Here is a 24587-nt window from a genome sequence, read left to right on the forward strand (position 1 = left end):
GGGGGGGGGGAAGATACCAATCTGAAAGTGAAGATTAATATTCCTTTTATGCATGAGCTTTGATTTCTGATATTGCAAAGTGTGATATCCTCTGGGGACAAGAGACAAGGTGGTTGATGAGAACATACTCAGTTTTGGGAAAAAATGTCTTCTAGAATTTTTTAATGAGCTCTACCTTTTTTTAAATATCTTTATAATGCTCTGGTGCAATTTGCAGGCAATACTAAATCAGAAAGAGTTGTGAATATCAGTCAGAGCTGAGAAATGTTAGTGATAGAGCCAGAGGCATTAGTGGGCAGAAAATGACAGCGTGAGTTTCAATTTATAAAAATGCACATAAAAAACACCTAGGGAGACAGAAATCAACGTGTAGCTGGCTATTCACTGAGAGAAAGAAATCTAGAAAATACAACCAAAGAGAAGTGTGGGTGATAGAAACTCCCACGTTGCAGCACTACCAAAAAACAACCCAGGTTTAGAGCAGTTACAGACTAAAATCCATTAAGACAGTGCATCACAGAGTGCAGAAATGATAATTGCCTGACCTTTGGACAGTTTTTAGTGTGAGCACACTACAAAGAATTAATTCAGTGCAGGACATAATGTTAGCTGTAAGACTGACAAATTGCAGTGTGTTAAGAAAAGACCAGCAGAACAGATTGGAGCATGGAAGAAGTGATTTATGATGGAAAATTTATATAATTAAATATTTATTAACCTGGGTAGCTGAAATTGGAGAGAGGGTGGGAAGACGTAACAGTCTGCAAATATCTGAAAGGGTATTAGCAATGAAAAGAGAAGATGAATTACACATGCCTATGGTCTGCAGTATGCTGGCATGTAGGATGGAGTGCTAGTAGAAGTTTTAAATACTGAGCCCTAGGCTGTTACTCAGTGAGGCGAAGGAATCCCTCATTGCTTGAACTCTCAACATTTTGGTTCCCATCTCATCCCTCAAACATCATCTTACGTATTCAGTCCTGCCCTGAGTTATTTTACTCTCCCTCATTTCCTTTGTTTCAAAATTCCCAAAGCTTGGCCACCTCTATGGTCTGGGATGGAGTGGAGGGTTAGACACTTCCTGCTCAAATTTCATTCTGTTGAAACTGCAGAGCAAACTTCTATACGGGCACTTTAGTCATGTCCAGGTGGGATAAGTTTCTCCATAACTACATGCAAGTAGGATGTCAACATTTTCCTGTCTCCAAAAGAGAACCACCAGATCAGAGTGCCTCATTAGCCCACCTGTAGATGTGGAGATTACTTATTACATTACTTTATGTCGTGCATATAAGCTATTGGCCCCAGCAAACAGTGCAAATATAGTACAGTTCTATACTTCTAATTCCTCTGTTAAATCTTTAATCAACTGGTGAAAAAACTAGGAAAGTTAACCATTCCATGAAACTTCCATCAGACATGTATTTAAATGTACCAAGGCTGCTCAACTTGAAGATTTCTGATATTACACTTCAATATTTCAACTTCTCAATATTCTCACTTAGTACTTTTCCATGATAAACCAGATGTACATTCTCAAAGCATAAGACACATGGCACTGACTTTCCAAGCTTCAGAAGAGAATCCCCTGCAGTTACACATCTTGGAGAGGATGTTCTAAAAGAATTAGGTTTATTGAATATTATCCAGAGGTGATAATATTTGCCGAAGACTTACTAAAATTTCTGGGAGACTTAAATGCAATCTCAGAGAAAATCAACGAGTGATGAGAAAGAGAAAGAGACTTCTTTTTCTTACAAGAGTTATTAAAAACCTTGCACTACTCCAAGAATTCTCATAATGTTAACAATTGAAAGTAAGAAGTCCTCTAATGATGTATAGAGTACTTCTGATTATCTTGTTCACCATATATGGGATAATAATGTCCCAGATTGTCATTTCCATTTTTAAAGGCTCCCCACTGATATATTCCTTGGCCATCTGTTCCCTGGACCTGATGTAAATGGATGACTGCACCATGCCCAACCTGCTGGGGTGAGGCAGACAGCTATCCCTTGGTTTCATGGCACTGTGCTTGCCTCCCAAGAAGAGCATTTTTCAAGGAATTAATGAGTGGGAACTACCACAGAAAGCCATAAAATTCTGAATAATATACAGAAAGTGAATGGGAAATTAATATTTACTATTTCTCATCATACAAGAGGAACATCATACAAGAACATCATACAAGAAAGTACAAAACAAGGATATTTTGAAGCTCCTTAATCTGATAGCACCAAGACCCAAAATACAGTTGATCCAAATGGAAGGAGAGGAATTAATGGAAAACACATCCAACAGTACCCTTAAAAGCAATTATTCACATACAGCCTCTGATTTGAGCTCTCCTAAAATTACTTTCCAGAAGCAAGAAACATACACCAAAGATAGATTTTTCTATATAAGTAATGTTTCTTACCTTCAAAGGTTGCTGTCATAAGCAGGATGCTGAACCAGGAGAACTTTTAGTCAAAGCCAGGATCCCAGTTATTATCTTTTGTTTTTTATCAAAATTATGTACTTCAAAATGAAATACATTGGTCTAGAAATACTTCACTAGCACTCGATTACCTCTGACAAAACCTCACCTTTATCCTAAAATTACTGATTACCAAACAAAACCACTGCTTTTAGCCTATTGTGGAACAGTTTTACTGATTGTATTTCATGAATTTCCTCCCTTTGCGAGTATAACACCAATGAGCTGTAACTTCCTGGGTCACACAGGGCCAAATTAATGACACCACCCACCTCTGAATTCACATCTGAATCCAACTCAGAGCTACATTATTATTTCCAGAAGTTCTCTACCTCCAGTTGCTGCTTCCTAGATTTTGGCTGCATCCACCCAGTTTTCCTTTGATGCAGCACCTTTCTCCTTTCTTTATCATTCTCTGAACTCTTTCCACATTTAAGAATTTTTCTTTTGTTTACACTGAATATCTTGAAATTATCCATTTCCAAGTTCAGTCATCTCCCCCTTATTCTTTCAACCTACTGTTCCTCTGCTTTAAAGAAATTTGGCTGCTAGAAAACTCATCCTACTGAGGCTAAGAAGTGAAAAGAATATTAATTCAGCAGAAAATATTAACCTATAAATCTTGTTGACGCTTGGTAAAAAATACCTAAAAAAAAAAAAAAGCTGAAAACACCTTACCTTTTTTAAACAATACAAAAATTAATCCAAAGGACAATACCTACAGTGATTTATGAATTTGAATTATTTCAATTTACAGCCAGGAATTATTTCTGAATAATATAATTTTTGTAATTACCTTTTTAAAATTACTGAACATATGCATTACTAATTGATATTAAAATGTCTACACAATCTCTTTAAAACAAAGGTCAGATTTAGTTTCTTGCCTACCACTAAAATTGCATTTTGCTTCACATATGGAGCTGTAAGAAAAAATTCTAAATTATGTGTTCCCATCAGCTGCAGATGCTGATAGGTTAGCACTATCAAAACAAGAAATAAAGATGTCAGTGTTGCTAGACAACCACTTCTCTTTTTAACCCTACCAATGACGCAAACTGTAAGAGCAAAGAGAAAAAATTGCTGTCATGCCTTAGGAACCTCCCCAGTTATATTTACAGTGAGACTATTTTTTCCTAGTTTTTTTAAATAAAAACCCCAGACTCATGGTCAGCATAAACGACACCTCAGATTTGGTACTTGCTAATAAAAAAGTTACACATAAGGTTTCTGAGCTGTAACAGTTTTATTATGGTATTAAATTGATGCAATACCAATTAAAAAGTATTGGGCTTAAAAGTCAGTTTAAATCTTTTTCTTATTAATATATGTATAAGACTTTAAAACACGTGTATTCTGTATCTACCTATATTATTTCTGATTAACTAGCTGATAGTGAACTACTGATTTTTGCTAGTAGCATCTCTTAGTAGATAAGGAAGCATGATGAATTCATAGATAAATAGAAATCCTGATGATCTCCTAGGTCATCATATCTATTTCTAGCTCCCCTAATAAAAACCCTGTTAATTGAGAAACCAAACATTCAAGAGTTGAGAAATCTGAAAATTCCATTGTAATAATTATTTTACCTCATCCCTGCTCGGGCAAGATTGCTGCTGGTACTATATATCGTGTAATCATTAAACAGGGGTAAATAGATCAAGTAAACATAGGGTCACCTCTGGAAGAAAATGTTATACGTGCTACATCACCACAAAAGGTGTAAATTCAGGTATTTTGTTCTGTAGTACAGATTTTTGTATATCACTAAAAATTATCTAAAATATCTTTTAACCTTTTATAATCCTTATAATATCCTTAAAATAATCTTTATCCTTTTTGCTCCACTCTCTATCACCATAGACATGTCTGAAAAAGGTGTCCTAGACTGTTAAACTTGTTTCCTTCCCCCTCTTCTATAACTATAGGTACTGAAAAAAATGCTCTAACACTCCCTCTCTCCCACCTGGACACACAGTGAAAATAATTATTTAGCTAACTCAAATGCCAATGCAGTCCAAGCAAATTTTTAAAAAACAGATTAAGCAATGGGTTCAAAAATCAAGAAATTCATCCTCACTGAGTGAAGACAATGACGTAAAAAGGCAGAAGGCATTTAAAAAGTTTCCAACAAAGTAACTTTCTCACTGGAGAGGATTTCTCTCTGTTATTAAAAATTTGACTTGGAACTAAACATGTATAGGATCGAACAAAATCAAGTTGATAAATAAGCAGATCAAAACTGCCATTATTTGCTGACATTATTACAAATCAATTGAGCAGGCAGGTATTTGACAAGAAGCAGACATGAGAGCAATGATGTGATGGGGATTCTTAAAACCTCTCATTCAAAGAGGGGAAAAAATACTGAGGCAGAAAAAAAGGACAAAAACCTCCCAGCCAAATTTTCTAATCAGTTAATTGAGAAATATTCACATAGGAAACAAATTATTCCTTCTAATCAAACATCATTTGCAGAAGAAATGAAATCACATTTATCTGAGAAGTGGCACAAAACCAGGTGAACAAAGAGATAAATTTGAGATAATTGAAAAGATAACTGCAAAGTCTGGGAACAGAACACAGATTTGTGGTCTAATTGGTTTCTTGGATGTTTTGAAACATGGAAGAGTTGGTTCAACAGATTAACATGCCAAAATGGGGTAAATGAAGACTAAGATTGGTAAACATTTTATCAATGTATTTTGAAGTTCCATGTATTTTAAATTTGTACAAGTCCTAATTGCAAAACTAGAAAGCAATATTTACTGCTCTGGAAAATATGCCCATATTTCCTACTTTTCTTTAGGAAGACTGTATCTTCAAAGTCTCAAATACTGATATTGTAAAATAATATTAATAACATGTTTCATTTACAAAAAAAATATTTCTTTTAAATAAATAGAATAAAACTTTTGCTGCATGCTGGTGAAATATCAGATAGTTGGGAAATAAAATAATAATAAATACAAAATACACAATAAAAACAAAAAGAACAAAAAAGAAAAAAAAAAGATGCTAAAAAGAAAATAACAACCAACACCTCAATCCCCATTTATTTGGGCTTTTTGAGAAAGCCTTGAGTCAAAGAACCTCTTCTGATTTATACTTTCTAACTTCAGAGCCTCTCCTGATACGCACTCTCTGACCAGAAACTGTGAAACAATTTTTAATGCAGATGGACTGATTCTGGAATTCAATGAAACAAAGTATCAGTTGGAGAAAATTAATGAAAAGGAAAAGCAATAAATTCTCCAAAAGCCTAGACTGAAAGAGATTATCCATGCAAGATGCTTAATTAACTTCTTTTATTAAGTAAATTTACTTAATAAAATAAACTGGTCACAGCTACTGCATGCCTTATTCCCACAGGCATGTTGAGTACTGTGGCATGGAGTGAGCACAACACAGGAAAGTAGGTTGCTGCATCTGGTGCTACAGCCCTGTCTGTCTGTCCCTGGAGAGCAACACAGCCAAAATCCATTACGATTGCTACAAGCCAGTCTTACACATCTTGGGACGTGATCAGTAGCTCTAAGTACAAATGTTTTTGGTGGCAGTATTAGAATTGTGGTAATAAAGGCTTCTTACTAGTCACATGCATTGTCTATGGCTAATAAAAACAGTTTGGTTCAAACAGTTTCCTGGGTATAACTCTTTCTGTACATCAATTCTCTTGAATATCAGCTCTCCATTCCCTTAAAGTAAAAGGCCTGCTGAGAACTGGTTTTATCACCTTGAAAAGCAATATATTTTCAATCATAGACTGGTCAAATTAGTAACTATTGTTTCTGAGTTATGCGTGAAACAAAAATATGACAAACCTAGCATTATTTACCAGCATTAATAACAAGCCATGCTTATACATTGTATTTTGGACACAGCTGCAGTTATGGGACAAACTCGGGTTGTGGAACAGATGTATGGAAGAGGTGGCATTCTTGCAGAATTACCTCCTTGCAAGGCAAGAACAGAATTTAATCCAGAATAAAGTCAGGAACTGCAGACCAGTAAGCCTTACACCTCTGTGCCTGGGCAGGTCACGGAACAGGTCCTTTCAGAAGTGATGTTAAGGTACATGCAAGACAAGGAGGTGATCTGAGCAGCCAGCATTGGTTTTGCCAGGAAAAATCACACCTGACCAATCTGTTGGCCTTCCATAATGGAATGGCTGCAACAGTCCACAAGGGAAGACTGACCAGAGTTATCTAGCTATCCTTCTGTAAGGCCCTGGACACAGTCCCACACAACATCCTTATCTCCAAACTGGAGAGATGTTGATTTGAAGAGTGGAGTATTCAGTGGATAAACAATTTGCTGGATGGACTCAGCCAGAAAGGTGCAGTCCAGGTGTATGTGGGGAAAAGTGATGTCCCTCAGGGCTCTGTCTTGGGACTAATGCTCTTTAATATCCTTTTCAATGACATAGACCGTGAGATCGAGTGCCCCTCAGCAAGTTTGCAGATGTCACAAAGCTGGGCAGTGCAGCTGACACAGCGGAAGGGTGGGATGCTGTCCAGTGGGACCTGGACAAGCTTGAGAAGTGGGCCCATGAGAACCTCATAAAGTTCAACAAGTCCAAGTCCAAATTGCTGCACCTGAATAAGGGCAATCCCAGACATGAGTACAGACTGGAAAAAGAACTCATTGAGTGTAGCCCTGCAGAGAAGGATTTGGGGGTTCTGGCGGAGAAGAGGCTGGACACAAGCAGCCAATGTGCACTCACAGCCCAGTGAGCCAACTGCATCCCAGACTGCATCCAAAGCAGTGTGGGCAGCAGGTAGAGGGAGGTGATTCTGCGCCTCTACTACACTCTTATGAGACCCCAAATGGAGCACTCCATCCAGCTCTGGGGCCCTCAACGCAAGAAAGGCATGGACCCGCTGGAACAGGTCCAGAGGAGGGCCTCAAAGATGATCAGAGGTGGGAGAACCTCTCCTATGAAGACAGGCTGAGGGAACTGGGGTTGTTCAGCCTGGAGAAAAGAAGGCTCCAGGAAGACCATACTGCACCCTTCTAGTACTTAAAAATGGCTTATAAAAAAGACAGCGAGTGATTTTTTACATGGGCAGAGAGTGATAGGACAAGAGGGAATGGTTTTAAACTGAAAGAGGAGGGATTTAAAACAGATGTTAGGAAAAAAAATTCTTTATTCATATGGTAGTGAGACACTGAAACAGATTTCCCAGGGAAGTAGTGGACACCCCAACACTGGAAGTGCTCAAGGTCAGGTTGGATGGGGCTCCGAGCAACCTGATCTAGTGGAAGGTTCCCTGCCCATGGCCAGAGGGGTGGAAATAGGTGATAACTTTAAGGTCCCTCCCAACCCAAACCATTCTATGATTCTATCATTCTATGATCTCAAAGAGCTTCAGGCTGGCCAGACAGAAGGACTCCTCAAATAGTCCCCAGTGTTGGATGAAAGACCTAAAATACTCAGTTTTATTTATTGCTTCTTCCTGACCAGAATAGTAAGAGGAAATGGGAAACACACATCGCCACTGCAAGCCTTGGATGTAAGAACAGCTCCTCATAACACTGATATTTTGATTATTTTTCCGCTACTTGAACTATTCTGGAAAGAAAATACAATGTTGTTGTAGAAATAGCAGATGATTCAGGTGTTTGCGTTAAACTTCTAAATCACCTAGGATTATATAAATTACCAGCATTTACTTTTGGCCCAGTTTATTTTTCTGATCTTTATTTGCATGATCACCTGAATGTATGAAGGACAAGGACAGGACAGAATTAGAACTGCTGGCTGCCACCCCTGAGAAAAGTTAATTGTTTCTTCATTCTGTCTTAACTGCACTGGCTATATCAATACTAATAAAAGATGCATTTTTAAAATTATATCAACAACGTCCTAAGCACAGATGTGCAGATTTCAAGTTCTGCTGATATCAAAATCAACACGTGATCAGAGAAAACTCTTCAAGTTTTTCCTTTTAGTGAAATTACCCAGATTATTGATTTTTAAACTTTAAAATCTTACCATACTTCTTAAAATATGGATTACAGCTTCTGCATTGAAAAAATAAATGCAAACTTACTCAGCCATCAGGGGAAAATATTTCCATCTAGTACCCAAATATGCAGGACAGGAATACAGCTGCAATTAAATCTCACTCACCATTCAATTAGGTAACTGAAAGAAACAGCCACGGTTTGTCTAACAGATGTACAGGTCTGGTCTTCATGGAGTTGGAAAGACTAACACTACCGTTTCTACTAGCTCAAATTTGTGAAAATTAAAAATGACATCCAAATTTCATAATTGGACAAGGCTAAGAAACAGCATACTCAGAACTGTCATGAGGAATCCAACTGTCACTCTCTTAACACCTCTCTCCATTTCTGTCATTATATAGCATTATGTTCCTGATACTACAAACCATTTCTGACTAATACGTGTAACAGCCTAGTGTGAAACCTTTCAACGAGATTTCACAATTCACAGTAAAAATAGATGCATTGCATTTGTTTAGAGTTCAGTGCACAAAATATTATTAATTTTTGCTGGTATTCGTATTTCTAATAGAGTCACTGACTATTATACTACATTTTGGATGAAAAAAATGTTAGACAGAAAAAAACTTTCCTCCAAATTCTCCGTTTTAAGGCTCTTTTTCCACTTGGCCAAATTCTAACCAGGTCAACTGTAATTTTCTATGCTAAGTACCTTTCTGATACAGAATTAGATTTATGGGGGTTCATGTACATTCACATGCAAGAAAAAGGGGAAAATACAGTTTTCCCTTGAAAAAAGTAATATTATAATTTTGACACAAACATACTGCAGCATACTCATCATTTACATTAATAAGTAATATTTTTGGCTTGGCATTGAATTTGATTAATAAGTTCATAAACATTAGCCTCCTACAAACATAACAGTTTTTCAATTAGCACAGCTCAGTTCAGGTTTGCAAGAGAAGATTGTCAGCACTGGTGTGGCAAAGCAAAGAACTGTGTTTCCAGTGTTTTTTACCTTTGATGTTCACCAGCTCATTTTCTGTGTTTTCTATAGATTTCTGGGTGCTACTAATAAAGCCTAATTATTACATCAGTTAATTATCTGAGAAATTAAAGGAAAGACAATGATGACTTCTGCAGGCAAACTGGAACAGTAAATTATTACATAGAATTGAGGATGTGGCAGAACGTGGTGGGACCTTAAGCCAGTGACACATACAAAAATATCATACTCAGTGGAAAACCTGACTTCATTAGAAATTGATAAATAAAAGCATTTCACTTGGTACCACTAATTTCAAAGCTACCAAGGACTTAAAACTGAAGTTATAGCACATATATACACTATACTATAAGAATGTTCTTCATGTAACAAAGCTTTCAGGGTGCATAATGAAGTTTTTTTTCCTATTTATTAGTTTCAGATAGAATTTACTACCATACAAATAAAAACTAGAAGAAAGTGAACCTATTCTAATTAGATAACTTATTAATCCTTTTAGATTGTTGTTAAAAAATATTTTAGGAGCACCTGCAAGGAAGTCCACTCCTAATATGCAAGTTTATTCAAGCTTAGAAAAAAAATGGTGAATTTGCAATGAATAAAATATGAAGTTATTTTGACAGGAATACTAATACAGAAAAATAAATCATGCAAGATAATAAAAATCTAACTTAATTAATACAAATAGTAGGACAAAAAATACCCTTTTTCTTTCCTACTCAAATGTATCAGCCAAGGAAGAAATTAGGGAACCATAGCCTCAGGACTCATAAAGAAGATTTTTTGTATGCAAGAAGAATACCTATACAAAATATCCATTCAGCTACTGTGGAACTTTTCTCAACAAAGTGATATTTTATTTTAATAATAGAAACTTCTTGGAAGTTTGCTGGAAGTCAACTTTGCTTAATAAAAAAAACAACAACAAACCAACCAAACAAACAAGTCCAAAACATAACAAACCAAAACAAACAAGAAAAAAAAACTCACCAGTTTCTCTATCTAGATTTAAAAATCAGTAAATGAACCTTTTTCCACGCCATATCCTTCCTATGTAAAGAAAGAGTGGCTGTCCTTGATAAGTAGCTTGTCTAAACTGCAATTGATGTACATAACATTTATTGAATAGATTCTTTATTTGCTAAATCAGACATCTACTTTATTTGAGAATTACCTTTACTTAACGTTTTTCCAGTTTTATCCAACATTATTTCACATCATCCAGACAAAACCAAAAGGTGTATCAGCAGTTCAGCTGGAATGCTGCATGCCTGTTTTCTCAAATTACTACTGAATGAACTATGGGGGCAACAAGATCTCATAGATGTAATGTGACATTAAAGAGATCAAGGGTTAATATTCAACTGTAGGCCCTTTAGGCACATTGAGAATTATGTCTAGTAATGTTGGTCATGGTCATAAAAACTGAACTGGTGAGAACACAGTGCTCACTGCCGAAAGGATCTAGGGCACACCGAAATATCGAGTGAGAGAGCAAGGAACAAGGTGACAAAAACAGAGGACTGGGAACACATTCTGAAGGGCCAAACAGAATTAACAAAAGTGTGCTTCATCATGCAAGAAAAGGTCAAGTGAGCATAACAGATCTGTACATTAAGAATGAGGTAGCATCTCTGCTCATAAAACCACAGTATGGGTAAAACAGGGACAATTTATATAATACCCCTAAAGGGGATGATTATGAAGAGGTGGTTCTGGAGGAAAACTAATACAGTTTTACTTATCATCAAGACTGAATGAATATAAGAACATAGAAATCTCTGTGTTGTAACTAGAAACACAAAACTAATCAAGATTCATGTTCTGGAAGACTAATTTTCCCAGTGGGGAAAAAAAGAGACAGGGAGGAAGAGGAAGAGAGGAGAAAAAGAATTAAGAGTGATAATCCAGATATTTATCAATTTTTAAACCAACCTTTGCTGTTTTGTTAGATTGTCTTTGGTGAAAAGCAGTCTTAGGCAGGTAAATATTAATGGGTGGAGCAATAGCAAGTTGGTTCAGAAAAAAAGGAAGAATAAAATACTTTGAATGTCCAAAAAAGTAGAAATAAATAAAATATATTTTAAAATTGTTATAGGAAAAATAAGAATTGTTGAAAGACAAGCTAATACAAGTTTGGAAATTATATTGAACAAATATCAGTAATAACACATTTGGAAAATTACCAGGAAAAGTTCAATAAATCCTTCACCTTTTTTCCATATAAGAGTGACGAAACAGAAATTGAAGCATCTGTGTACTGGAATGGAAATGCCCACACTGACGTGGAAGCAAAATTTAGAAAAGAAGCATTAGGGTAATGGGACTGGATGACCTCCAGCTTAGATTGCAAAGGAGCTAATATGTGACATTCTAAAAGCATAAACCAGGTTTGCTCATGATGTAAACTAATCTGATCTAGAGGTCTCTAGCATGACTAGAGAACAGAAAGGGTAGTAAACTGTATTTAGCAAAGGACGTGTTAAGAAACTGAGAAGCACATAGTCCCACTTCAATAATATGTCATCTTCAGGGGAAAATAGATAGATTTAGGAGTAAATTTATAATTTAAAAGGGTAAACTATTCCAAACCAGTACTTTACCCTAAAACCAGAAAACCTTGTATCACTGTGACTTCAATAAATATATTCAGTAACATTGAAAAAAATCACACCTTTAATGAATGCTTGGAACTAGTTCTAAGATATCCCATACTCCAAGCAGGCCTTTTTCATTCCTGTGCTTCCTATTCCAAACTCAGCAAATTTTACACAGATAAAACTAGAATTATTTGGCACTAAAAATTTTCTCTTAATTTTACTTGTATTAAAAAAATTTACTTTTGAGCCTGATGTCATGATGACAATGCTATACTATCACTTTGTTGCATAATGGACTGGGTATCCAACAGGAAGGCAGGAAATCTTTAAAAGGCTGAACCACTGGTAGAGAGAGAATGTGAATTAACAGAAAAGGAATGAAGGACAGACAAGAAAACCAATCTAAAGTTTACTAAGCTTTTAAAGCAAAGTCACAGATAGTTTCTCCATCATTAAAAAGGAAGGGTAGAAATAACAGCTAGCCGTAAACCACTCCTGCTGGTATAAAAATAGAATAACTCTTTCCACCGGTTGCCCTATTTCTGGATACTTTTTTTTTAAACCAAACCCAGTTGCTCTGCATTGCTGTGACCTCAGAGGCCAGACTTCAGTCAAATCTGGCATCCCTGTGTGATTACTTGAGCTCTCCTCAAGTCTCATGCAATTAAAAGCATCAATACTGACACACATTAATGACAAAAAGTTAATGCAAGGGCTAATTGAGACCATCTCCCTCACAGGCCATTTCACAACATTAATAGCACGGAAAGCAGCCGTTAATATGTAATTAAATTTCCACGATGCATGGGCTATCAAAACCAGGTAGCTGGAACCCTTCTTCACACTTTTTAACCTCTTATTACTTCTCAAGCCCAAAATAGCCACTGTGCCTGGCAATACTGTGCTAGTACCTTTCCCTACAAAAGCAAACTGGCATGACACCAAACACCAGTTCTGCAGCAACAAAAGCCAGCTCAGTGGAGCAAGCTGCATTTTCTGAGCTTTACCATCAGGGAGATACCAAACAACAGATTATTAACTAGTTTTTCTGGGGTGCAGGTATGTAAATGTGTTGCTAACAGCAGATATCAATCACTCAGAATTTCGAGGCTCCGAACAATTTATTAAAAAATATACCTGTATTCCTCTCATTGAAATTAATTGATTTCATTAGGAAAAGAAAAATATTACAATATTAATTCCTCCTGAATCTTTTCCCATGCTGCATCCATTGAAAAAGATTACAGTGAGAATTGCTAGTCTGGGGTTGAAAGAGATGCTTCCACAATGTTTTAGGGTGAACACTAAGATTTTGAGAGACAGGTCTTTCTTTGTATCACTGTTACATAAAAAGGAAATCAGAGGCACATTTTTCCACTTTGGGCACACAGCTTGAACTACCCCAACTTTCTGGAACAGTTAGCACTACCCAAATATCAGTCTGAGTATACTGCAGTATGAGTGCACTTGCCACAGGGCACTTTTAATGCTTTGAATAAACAGCAGACAATCACTCATGCCAGCCTCTGACAAAAGGAAAGCCAAAGTGTACTGTTGAGAAAAGGCATCCAATTTATCTCTGAAGCCACATAAAAACCCCCTCATTGAACTACCTGTTCTGCTGACAACTGCAAACTACTTGGGCTTTTGGGGTTATTTGGCATCTATGTCAATCTAAAATGAAAACTTTTTAATATTCTGGAATAACAATTGATATGGCAGACTTCCCCTACTCCTCTGAGTCAGGAATGGACCCTTTATCATTCAATTTAAGGCATAAATTTGAAGTTGGCCAGGAAGAGCCTTAACCACAAAGACTGGCTGGATCTGAATCTATCATCCACCTGAGGGGAATTTTCATTCATCTTGATGAACTATTTCAACTATTTCCAAAATAGACATATTTCTGGTGGGAAAGGAGGATCAAATAAGTGCTAGCCTAGTATTTGAATGGACTGCTAGTTCTCCAGTGTAAAAAATATTTTGTTAAAAATTTTTTCAGCCTAAGAGTTTTGCATCTTTCTCAGTTCCAGGTAAATATGGAGAGTTTTGGTTTTATAACCCTATTAATTAGACTGCAAAATTCTTCTAAAAGCACCAAAGCCCCAAGCATTTTTGTCACAATTAACAGAGACGAAAAAAAATAAAATTCAGGCCCAAGTCCTCAAACAACAGTTGAACCAAGGGAATTTATTTTCAGCAATTCTTCAGACACCAAAGTACTGCTTCACAATGGAAACTGCAACTGAATTAAACTACAGTATTAAAAACCTGTTATAAAATCTGCTTTTCAAGGGCTCAGCATTCATGTAGAATCAGGTAGTGCACGTTATATGTCAAGGCTATTGCTTTAGAAACCTGACATCATCTTGATGCTCAGGGATATTGATTCACTAATACAGCACTAAAGAATTGAGTTCGCTTGAATACTCTGTAGGAAGGACGATACATCTGTTTTCTAAAGTATCCTCTCATCTGAGAACACAGTGAGAGGCAAATGTTTTCAGAGATAGGTTGCTCACCTCATAAGGTGAGCTGTGGGCAGACACAACAACTGCTTAAAAAGCTGCGGCAGAAAAATAAAGGAATTAATCAGCTCCCCTTCTCAATGATTAAGACAAACAGAGACAGTCAACGTATTTTGTCAGGACTATTTTGGTGAAGCACTGCATTAGACATCAGGGAAAAAAACAACTCCAAACTTCCTAACAACAAAAATACTGAACTGTTGCAATAGGAAGAAAAAGGCAACTGAGAAATCCATAGCTTTGGAGCATTCAGGGAGTGCAGGCAAAACCAAAACAGACACAGGTTAAGCTGCACTGTGGTACAGGAATGAAATCTATCCAAATGCAGTGCCCTTTTTCTAAATTGTGATTTTTAAAAATTTACATCTTGTCACGAAATGGAGTTGGGGTGAAAAATACATATTCCAGCTTTTCCATCAGCTTCAGCAACCATGAAATGTTTTCCTTAGTTAATATAACAGCTTATTTATCCATAGGCAAAAGGTCTTTTATTTTTTTTACATGGTCTTGTGTTCTCCATACCATTCCTCATAATAAAAAGTAAACAGATTTACAGATATCTACGCACAGCTAATGGCAGCTGTGTGCAGCCATCTTTTCAGCCAAAGTACTCATTCATACAATTCATTAGATTGGTTTTAAAAACAGAGTTTTTCATACTTATAGACAAATGGACATCATAACTGCCATTCAAAAAGCCCCACTGGTGTTACAGTAAGTTCAAATTCTTGAATATAAATACTTTTCTGACATAAAATGGAATATTTTGGGCTGAAAACTGAGTATTGACAAAAAGTACAACTTTTGTAATGGTTTTGCACTCTGGAATTGTACTTTGTAAGCCAGTGATTTCTGAATGTAGCAGATCAGCATGGATTCAGTTTGCCCTTAACAATCAAGGTTAAACTTTCTCTCAAGTCTATATTATTTTCCAGAACTCAAATTCCATTACTTTAACATCAAAATAGTGCTTGTTAGAGAAGATATAGCAGGTCTAATGCTTGGAATTTGTTACTGGAGTTTAAAATAACAAAATTTTCAGCACCTAGATTGAAATGCAAAATGTTAAGTGTAACTTCAGCTGGAGTCTTACAATCAACTGAACACCAAAGCATATGCCTTTGCAAGATAAAGGCAAAATAATAATTAAAAATTGCTTTGTTCTCTCATTATTTGCAAACAAAGACACAGAGGTGTGAAGGGATGGAACTGAGAAGCAATAAGAACTTGGATATGGAAGAGTCTAAAGGAAGTACATGGGTTATATTGCTTCAGAGGAACTCAGGAAAACCACTGCTTTTCAGAGACTTTGGTAATTTCTTGGAAGGTGCCCAGACACTCAATAGATAAAACTAAACAGTCCAAAATATGATTCTGATATGATTTGTTGCATTCAGTGGTAAGTCAAGGAAAAGGACCAGCCCTGACCTCATTCAATTTGTATATTCAGTGACTATTTTGCACATAGAAAAGAAAGAAAGTCACAGCAACCATATTCTGAGTAAAAATACATTCTTTTTTTTCTGGATGCCCTCCTGTCTTCTTATGTTTGCCTGAATTGGTTTTGAATACTACAATGATACAGATGTCACAGCTTCCTCAGGCAGCCTGGGCTTTATGGCAGCTACAGACCGGTGCATTGGCATTACAAGTTTTTGTGTGCAACATTTCCAGCTTCTGACTTAGGACTGAATTTGATTCTTGTCCTGCTCATTATCTCTGCAGCAAAGGCTTCCAATTATTTTGGCAGCTGGTAACCTAAGGACTATTCTGGCATACCCAAATCCTCACTATCAGCTCCCAAGAAGGTTGTCAAACAACCTCTCCATAAAATAATATTCCTGTCATCAGCTAGTGCTTTTGCAAAAAAAACCCCATAGGAAACTAAATAAATAGACATCTGAGAGAGTTCTGCTCATGTTGCTTTTGTAACATGAAGCTGTACAAGTGCAGTTGGAATTGGAATGTACTTCATATTTCTACTCTGACAAAGACATTTATTGACAATACAATGACAATGCAAAATAAATAGCAGCAATCCTTCCAGCCAAAGTGGGGACGAACCGGGTCTACCTTAACCTCTCACATTGAGTCAAATTTCAATGGAGAATGGAATTTGCAAAGAAATAATGAAGTATCCCCCTAGGACAGGTCTATAGAAGGAAAATAAGACTTCAAGTGAGTCCTTCTTATTTTTAAAACATTTTCATGTTCACTTTTATATTAATATTAATGTCTTGGTGAGAGGAACATGAGTTGGCGATACAGCGACATTTCTATCAATGTGAAAGGTAAAATGAACTGTACTAAAGAATAAGCTACCAAGTCTGTGGTTCTCTGAACATTCATGAATGTCAGTTACAGTCACTTTAATTGCTCTGTGCACTCCCACCCCACTGAGGAGGATGCCCAGCCTCAGCTGCTGCCTGTCACTTCAGAAAAATCTGTTTAATAATTGTGTTATATCCTCTGTCATTGATACCTGTCCCTACATTGCCTTTCTCCGCTGAGTCTTCCCAATGGCACAGAATCTTAAGGGACCCCAGTACCACACAGAGTCTCTGAAGAATATTCCTTGTTACGGCAAATGCCCTCCACGGCACAAAGTCTGTTTTTTTTCTCCTACCCAACCATTTTCCAGCTGAGGTCTGTTGCACAGCTAACCTTGAATTTGCTTACAATTCGGGTTGACTTCTATGAGACACGAACGAGCCCTGGATAGACAGTTTACACACAGCTGATTATCCATGATGCACTTCTCCATGGTCACTACCCAGTGGTACCAAAGATCTATTTTCCCTGATGAATTCAGGCCCACAGAGGTTCAGATTAAACACTCTTGTGGATAGCCTTCATGCTGCTCATTCAGGTTGAAGAAGAAAGCTCCCTGTACTCTACCAGCAGCACATGACTCGCTGGTATATACTGTTCACACCACCACGCAGTGTTAGGTGTGGAAATTAAATGGGAGGGTGGAGGGGAAAATGTTGCCACACTGGTTCAAATGTTCAGGTAAAAACCCCAAACATCTAAGTACAATTTTGCCTGAAATCAGCCTACAGAAACATTTCCTAAGCTCTTGGGTATGGGCTACTGTTCTGCTTCATTACAAATTCCAAGGCTGGTAAATCCCTTGTACCTTTGGCAAAGTCAAAATTATATATATAATTAAATCAAATGCAAAAAAATACTGAAGAGCTCAGATCTCATTCTCACAGGACCATCCTTATCCAGTAAGACTGGAATAAAAGAAATCATGGGTTTGCACTGGCAGAGGGAAACACAGACAGAACACCTAATGGATAATTAACTGGTGCAATCATATAGAGGGGATGTGAAACTATCCTACATTCAGTTTTCTAATCAAGAATGCATACATATTTTAGCTCTTCCACCTTTCTGCTGTTATTTCTTCATTCTTTTTCTTGTTTTCTTTGGGAATTAAGTATCAGTTAATTGGGATTAGGACCATCCATGCACATTCACACTGTGAAAATACAAAATATTAAACACCACTCCATTTTTTAGACACAGATGAATTTGACAAATATTCAGAGCATCTGAACACAGTTTGCCACAGAGGTAGTACTACAAGTAATTTTTAATAAAGGGCATTCAAAAAGCCCACAAAAGCCTTCCAAATTCAATAAACTAGTTAGCAAACAGTGGGAACCTAAATACTTCTTCCACTTCTACTACACTAAAGTATTTAAAGCCATCACTGATTTCTGTGGTGCCCTGTATTGGTTTCCTAAAAATATTTGTATTAACAAACATATGCAAACAAAGGGTGTGAGTGCAATGAAATTAGAAACATACTTTGGAGACTTAAGGTGATTAGAAAGGAGCAGTGTTTGTCCAGAGAAACCCCTGCCATTTAGGGCAATGTTACCCACTCCCATAGCTTGCTATTACCTCTTGAGAATTATTTTGGCAATACCCAGAAAGAGTTCTGTCTAGCACTGATTTCTGATCTGCAACATGTCTAAGATAAATCAAAGACTCAGATATTATCCCAACCTTCTTCTGTTAGGAGTACCAAGAAATGTCTCCCTCTCCAATTTATCTTGTGTACAGTTTTGTGGCTCCCAATGTATTCTTTATTTCTTTTCCATCTCATGCCAGAATTACTGCCCTTGCCCTTGGTTTCCCACTCTCAGATAAACAGCCTATAAAATTGCTGCAAGAAACCAAGTGCTGCTTTTCACACAGCCACAGACAGACTTCCTTTACCGAACACATTCTGCATACAGCATCCGTGCCAGGCTCCAAAAGAGAGAGACGATAATGTAATTGCCGAAATGCCCAGAAGTTCCTCCGAGAACAGACTGAAAAGAGGACAGGAGCAGGGAGGCTCTAAAATCGGAGAGTGCATCACATATTAAAAAGTAACTTTTCGGCAGCGCATTGCGAGGCTGAGCACCAGGCAGAGAAGGGGAGCACGCAGCCACATGGTATATTCCTGCCTCTGCCTCTCTCCTCTCTCTCTTTTGGTCCTTCTCTCCTGTTTTCTCTCCCACCTCCTCTCCCCGGCTCTGCCTTCCCCTCTCCCCCTGCCGCAGGCTGCAGAATGGGACACGCTTGTTCCCCAGCCAGCCGGCAGCTGTCACACAGCGGAGGCAGCCAGCAGCCGGTGCGAAGAGTGAGCCTACTCTGTCATTTAGGATGACTCACTGGAATCTGGCATTAATTTCTCTTTTTCTGATAGTGGACGGAGAACAACCAAAAAGCTACACTGGACTAGACCAAGGTAAGAGATTTAAAAGTCTTTTTTACCCTAAAGCCACCCGACGCTCTGAGAGTGCCAAGCTGTGTACAAAAGCTGGCACTGGAACTAATTCGGTGGGTGTCTGAACACCTGGCATTACATGCCATCAGTGTGTCCTTCTGGTGTTAACCCTGTGTATACCGCCCCGCAGCACCCGGGGGGAGAGACAGCAGGTCAAAATATAACCCAGTGACTGCATTTTCTCCCCTTAATGCAACTTTTACTGCTGTACTACCACCTGCTCCTGGGGATACAAGAAGCTTCTCAGTGTTGCTAAATGATCAGCCTTTTGTGTTGTGCTGCTGGGAATGTAGCGTACCAGGCGTCTGTCATGGACTCCGTGTGGATTCATTCCCACAGCAGTTGTTTCATCACTTTAATGAGTTGGAATTCCACAGTGCACAGAAACGCTTCCCTGTCATTTCCCCTCTCTCTGAGGGGTTCTCACAGGATCGTATAGATACGATCCATTTTCAGGCTTTTCAAAAGTAGTGCTCACTGAAACCACCAGAACAAGTCTGCTGAAGCACAGGCAGTGCTGCACTATATATTCTGTCTGCATTCCTCTCTATTTTTTTCTGCTGTGAATCAAAAATTCAGCGTTGCAGGAGGGTTTTTGCAAGGACAGTAAATGTCCCTGGCATAGCAATTTAAAGTAAAGGGAGAAGCTGCTTCTCCCCATTCTGAAATCCTGGCAAAATGCTCTTCTTCCATTTTCTGAGGAGGTACAGTATTTCTAGCAGAGTTATCTAAGCAGGTTTCTACTGGGGTGGATTGACAGTTTTTAGTTGTGATTTTAATGAAAAGCTTTCACTGAATGTCTACAACTTCATTTCTGTCAATCCAATGCTTTTTACCAAATGGCTTACTTCAGAGGGTGACACCTTTAAAATTAACCCAGCAGCATGCTTTTCTAAATATATAAACAGAATAACAGACCAGCTAGGGTACACTGCAGAATCTCACAGTCTTACCTTTGGATCTTTAATGGTGTAACTGCAGTGGAAGACATTTGGTTTGGTTCAAATTTTCTCTCTACCGTGGAAAGCGTCACAATTGTAACTGAATTTACCTGTGTTTCTTACATATAATGTGGTATTTTTCTGCAATACCTTACACATTCTATTTGTTCAGACCTTCTGTGTGCTGGCAATAGGCTTATTAAGAGTTGACTTTTAAACCCACAAAAAACTGCTCTGACATTATTGCCATGAAAAGGAATCTCTGCTCAAACAAGAGGACTGGTCTCACATTGATCACATCTATGGACATGAACAAACAGGTATCAGCAGTTGACACCAAACACCATTCAGCTTCCAGGTAGTCATCAAGACCACAGTCTCCTGATCCAGCATGAATACTTCTGGAATGAACTCCAACATGGTACCAGTAAACACTCCCCTTAATTGCTGCTCATCCATGCAATCTTTAAAATAGATTAGGGGAAAAAAGGTTCTGATTTCAGAGAACTTACAGGACTTAGGTGCAGAGCTTCAGGAAGAGATAGGACAACAGCTTGATGTGTCAGCATGGATTCTACATCATTTTCCATCAGAATATGGTATATTTTTCCACTTGTAAAAGTGAAAAGCTTTTACCAACATTATTCTTTATTTTTAACCATTTGGAAAATTGCAGAGACTTTAGTAAATTTTTTTATAATTTACTTTTTTTCCTTAGCATTTAGATGATACCTGACTGAAAAGGTATCAGGTTATTTCTGGGGAAAGAAATTCTAAAGTACAATTCAGACAACAGACCATTGTGATTCTGTCTTTAGGCAGTTGATAATAGTCGTGTTACTTATTTTTAAATTAATAGCTATTTATTGTTTGCAAGCCCTCAGTCACTTGCTACTGTAGCACATGTCATAGTCTCTGGGGTCTAAACAGCTATTTTTGAGCCTGTCTGGCTAATGTCTGGAATAGAAAATTAACCTGTTCACAAGTTGGGTTTTTCTGTGCTATTTTTCTTTCTTTTGAGACATCAGTATATAATCAGTTTTCATGTGTGTGGCTCCTTTCAGGTGGAATCTTAGTCCATTTAAATGCAGACAATTTACTGTGATAACAGTTTATTGTAGCTTAGCAACAAGAGCTAAAAAAATCAAGTTACATCCATCACACATGCAAACCTTGTATTGTGCTGCCCTGTACTCAGCAAATTAAACCCTTGAGATAAATGACATTCTAGACCAGTCAGTTTAATATCATTAGCTGGGCTGGCCGGTTGTTCTAATTACAGAAGTCAAAGACTTCAGGAAGCAGCTGCAAAGTCAGCACATGTGCAAGGGGCTGTTTGTAAAGCACAAACACATGCTCTAACTTGAGGCTTCTTTGTTGCAACACGAATTATTAAGGAAACTTATGGCATTTAATATCACTGAGAGTAAAATGGCCTGGCTGTGCTCCAGGTGGTAAGACTTGTATGAGTTGCATGGGATTATCACTGGTCTTTCTATTTAGTTTAATTTTAGCATAATATTTTCACCAAAATAAAAAAATCAAGCACTTCCAATGATATTTCACTATGATCGGGGGCTCTTGGGGCATTAATTTACTGGTAAGCTAGGAGCACAGCAAGAGGAAAATTAGTGGACTGCAAAGAGCAGCTAGCACCTACTGCTACCTACTGTCTTACCTCCAAATTTTACTCCAGATGGAGAATCCACTATCCATGAGAAATGTTCAAGGGGCAATAAGATGCATAGCTGCAATACTGGAATTGGTATGAAACACCCCTAAGAAACAGATGCTCAACTCTGGAGCTCTGATTGAGTCTAAAAAGATTAAACCAGCCACAAACCAGCTAAGTGGAGTCAGGCAGCTGCTTTGATGGGTGGCCATGAGATCCCCTCAGCTCTGAGTTTCACATCCCTCTTGGCATTTCACCTCCACAAACTGAAGGCAGGAGAGGCAGAAGTTTTGATGTGGTTAGTTAAGTGGATTTAGTCTTATAACTGATTTCATTCAGAAAAGATAAATGTTCAGCCAAGTCTTTCAGCTCAAAAAATCAGCTTAAATAGATGCTGCTTCACTTCAGTTCTCTGCTATTTCTCTATATTTCATTGGAACGAAAAATCCCATCCAAAGATAAAGAGCTCTAAACAAATCAACAAGGTTTGCACATCAGGAACACACCAGTTTTTGATAATAACTTCTACAATGGTAAAAAATTCATCCCAGCTACTCAATAAACCGTATTCTGCATATAGGCTTGCGAAAATGGATAAACTTTCATTCTCCATTGCAACAAGGACACTTAGCCACTTTCATAGCTCACTATTAATGCCACTGTAACTCAAGCAGGTGTAGATCTATTCATTGCACCCTGAAAATAGTCAAGATGACCTCCTTCCCACTGCCCAGTACTTTGTTATTAGGTAAGCAAGCTGTACCTACAAGTAACCTTTTGAAGAGTTCTATTAATCATCAAGATGGTACTTCAAATTAAACTTTACATAGGCCCTATTTTTAGAACAGAGGACATTTTCACACTTGCTATGCCGCTTTCCAGAAACTTTTTGTGACAGTCTGATCAATTAAGATCAAATCTCATCTTAGTCTAAGATTGAGGATGTTCATAAGGATGAAAGTAAGGCATGCACTTGATGCAAAACAGGTGTCCAACCTTCGTGATTAGGCATTACCTTTTGAGGAGAGCATTTTTCTTTCATCAGAATAAAGAAATCTTAGAATCATGGAATCGTAGAATATGCTGAGTTGGAAGGGACCCATGAGGATCATCGAGTCCAACTCCTGGCCCTGTGCAGGACACCCCAGAGATCACACCATGTGCCTGAGAGTGTTGTCTAAATGCCTCTTGAACTCTGTCAGGTTTGGTGCTGTGACCACTGCCCTGGGGAGCCTGTTCCAGTGCCCAACCACTCTCTGGGTGAAAAAATTTTCCTGATATCTTTCAAATACCCTGTAATTTAGGGATGAATGCATTTGTTGGAGAAGTGTTACTGCTTTCTTTATCTTCAATTTTTGCATTGCTCAACTTTAGCACACTTCTGTGGCATTTTCAGCCCAATAGAATTTGAACCTCTGACCACCTACACCAGTGAAGAGTACATCCAATCAAATCATAAAGGATTAAGGTTAAAAGTGTGTAGTGTGTCTCAGGATATATGTGTGGAAACACTGTCAGAATCCAAAATAAATACAATGTAATATGACTAATTTCAATCACAACTGAGTTTTAACCGACTCTTCTTTACAATAAAGTCAGAAATTTTTTTGTTAGGACTAATTTATTTTCCATTAAATTCTGTATTATTTCTGTATTTGCTTAGTCCAAAAAGCGCTCTGTATTTTCTCTGAAATAAAACACAGATGATGCAGTTTCCAAAGCACCAGTTTAGTTCTTTCTTGCTCAAACAAAATAAAAACAATACTGTGCTCACCACAAAGTAGCTTTTCTCATACTTCTGAGCTTTGTCATATAATTTGGATTTGTGAAAACTGATGTCTTTCTACAACCAAAACAACAGGAAAATATGTTTCTCTTATTCATTTCATTACCATGTGAAAAGTCTTTTCACTCAACATCAGCTTGCTTGTTTGTTCTCCTTTGATTGTAATTTAAACTTCCAAATTATGAAGAAACTAAGTATGCTAGACATGTATTCTCTTTAGGTTTTGAGGTAATTTCATTACTGAGTTGTTGGCTAGTTTAGGAATGCTGTGTTAAAGACAATCTGTGTGAATAAACTATCAACTGTTCAAAGGGAAACACCTCTGAGAGCAAAGAGTACATTCTCTAGAGCAGTTTCACTGTGACACATCTGAAATGGATGTTAGACATAAGCTGTATTTTTAGTTATACTCAGCAAGGTCTATGCAGCTTTTCCTTCCTATTTCTCCTTGTGTCTTTCCCATCCTGTTTGTGTTAGTGGTGTGTGTTTGAGAAAATTTTAAAATAAAATAAGATTTTATTCCTAAGGGCACCAGCAATGCTGGGCAACACTTAGCAAAGCGTGTATCATCCAAGTGATTTGTAGGTTACACAAAGGACAATACCATGATCCATATGGTGAAGCAACCAGAGTAAAAGCCATCCACAAGAAAGTTTTACTCATAAAATTATTAAGATTTGTGATTTATAAAGGAAGCCCAGAGCCACCCAGTACTTGAAACCATATAGCAAATAATGACTTCGCATACTGCAGAGATAGTGGAGTTTTATGGGACAAGATCAAAGCATCAGGATGTACAAGAGCACC

The 24587-nt window shown here is 37.6% G+C and overlaps 1 protein-coding gene across 2 annotated transcripts in view; it reads left to right on the forward strand.

The window, feature by feature from the left end:
• Window positions 1-18824: 18824 nt before the first annotated feature.
• Window positions 18825-24587, forward strand: part of RASGEF1A (RasGEF domain family member 1A) — a 160307-nt gene continuing 154544 nt past the window's right edge. For both annotated transcript variants that reach the window (XM_027894645.1, XM_027894647.1), the window contains exon 1: window positions 18825-19342. The gene's annotated coding sequence lies outside the window, so the exon portion shown is untranslated. The remainder of the gene's footprint in view (window positions 19343-24587) is intronic.

Source organism: Empidonax traillii, unplaced genomic scaffold (genome assembly GCF_003031625.1).
Source record: "Empidonax traillii isolate 1590-97213 ecotype Southwest subspecies unplaced genomic scaffold, ASM303162v1 scaffold436:size495813, whole genome shotgun sequence".
Lineage (NCBI taxonomy): Eukaryota > Metazoa > Chordata > Aves > Passeriformes > Tyrannidae > Empidonax > Empidonax traillii.